This window comes from Neomonachus schauinslandi, chromosome 2 (assembly GCF_002201575.2).
Source record: "Neomonachus schauinslandi chromosome 2, ASM220157v2, whole genome shotgun sequence".
Lineage (NCBI taxonomy): Eukaryota > Metazoa > Chordata > Mammalia > Carnivora > Phocidae > Neomonachus > Neomonachus schauinslandi.
The window spans coordinates 21,609,400-21,611,590 of record NC_058404.1 but is presented as its reverse complement, the minus strand read 5'-3'; positions in this window follow the sequence as shown (position 1 = coordinate 21,611,590).

Below are 2,191 nucleotides of genomic sequence, written 5' to 3'. Positions count from 1 at the left end.
TTCTGCATGGAGCACTGGGTGTTATGCACAAACAATGAATCATGGAACACTTCATCTAAAACTAATGATGTAATGTATGGGGATTAACATAAGAATTAAAAAAATTAAAAAAAAAAAATAAAAAAAAGAATGCAGCGTGACCCATAGAGATGCCTAAAAATGGCTTTTCAAATGTGTTCTGAGGGTATGAATAAATGAATGAATGCCACTTTCTGTGCCCAGAATACTCCTCCTCTTCTACTTTAACTTAGTTAATATCAAGTAGGTCTCAAATTTATGGTGCTTCCTATGGAAAATTGTCCTTGGATCCCCTACTTCTCATCTTTCTATGTGCTCTCATGGCATCCTGTATGCTACCAGTTACAGTTTTATCACCTGTTACTGTGATATTTTGCTTAATCCATACCTGAAAGTAATTTTGAATTTATTTGAAGTGTTAAAATTTTACCTATCTTCATTCAATAAAGCTCTGGAGTACAGATTAATCAGAAACTCCCTTATAGTAACTTGAAAATGAAAAAGAGACTTCCATTTTCTGTCAAAATGGAGTAACAGAGACTAGATTTACCTGCCCAACTTAACCAAAAACCAGATAAAATACATGAAATAACAGTTTTCAAGAAACTAAACATGAGACAATAAATAATGGTGGTCGCTGAGAAATAGGAAGCAAGACCCAGCACTACATCTACCCCAACTTACTGCATGAAAGAGTTTCCAGGCCACATGTAAGGAAGGGGAGCCAGGCAGAGCCCAGTAGACTACCTGAACTGAGAAGACGCAGCAGAGAGTTCCAGGCAACCAAAGCAGCTAGAGTTCACACGACATGGGATTAGAAAGAGAAGAGAAGACAGGAAGAGAACTTCAGAGATGTGTCCTGAGTAGTTATAAGAATATGCATTCAAAGAAACTACCAGGGAGCAGAATAAAACATCCAAAAAGGATTAGAGGAAAGACTGTGTGGCACTTCTACGGGGTTGGCTATGTTGCCTATTCTCAATAGCCAAACTAGAAAAAATTCATGAATTATGAATAAATTCAACAACTTAGATAAAATGGAAAAAAAATTTTGAAAGACACATATTACCATAGTTCACTCTAAAAGAAATAGATCACCAGAATAAATTTATAGCTAGTAAAGCAAATTTAAAATCTTTCACACACAAAAAAATTTCATTCCCAAAGGGGTTCAATGGTGAATTCTACAAAGTATTTAAGGAAGAAATAACTATAATATGGTTATGTAAAAAATATATAATAACATAACATTCATTTATATATATTTATGGATTTACATCTATTTATAACCATATATACATATAAGTATATAATAATAATAACATGCCACATACATACACATACAATATAAAACCTTCCCAAATACTGTAGAGGATTTGCAATGATGTGGATGGAACTAGAGGGCATTATGCTAAGTGAAATAAGTCAACCAGAGAAAGACAACTATCATATGATCTCACTGATATGTGGAATTTAAGAGACAAAACAGAGGATCATAGGGGAAGAGAGGAAAAAGTAAAACAAGACGAAACCGGAGAGGGAGACAAAGCATAAGAGACTCTTAATCATAGGAAACAAACAGGATTGCCAGAAGGGAGGGGGGTGGAGGGATGGGATAACTGGGGGATGGACATTAAGGAAGGCATGTGATGTAATGAGCCCTGGGTATTATATAAGACTGATGAATCACAGATCTGTACCTCTGAAACTAATAATAGATTATATGTTAATTAATTGGATTAAAATTTTAAAATGTTAAAAAATAATAATAATAAAACGGTAGAGGAGGAAACAATGGGAACTTATTTGATGAAGACATTATCCTGATGCCAAAATCAAACAAGGCATTACAAGAAAACCACAGATGATCTCTTGCATGAACTTAGAAAGAAAAACTCTTAAGAAATTTTAGTAAATAGAATCCAGAAATATATAAAAAGAATAGTATATCATGACAAAGGAAGGGGTTATCCAAGGAATATAAGGTTTAACATTTGAAAATCAATGTAACTCACTGGAATCACAATTTTAAAAGAAAAATGATACGATCATCTCAATAGTTGCAAAAAAAGTAGTTAACCAATCATACCTAAGAGAGGAAGATAAATGCTTTCCCCCAGGATCAGCAATAAGGCAAGCAAGTTCACTCTTACTGCCTTTATTCAACATTATG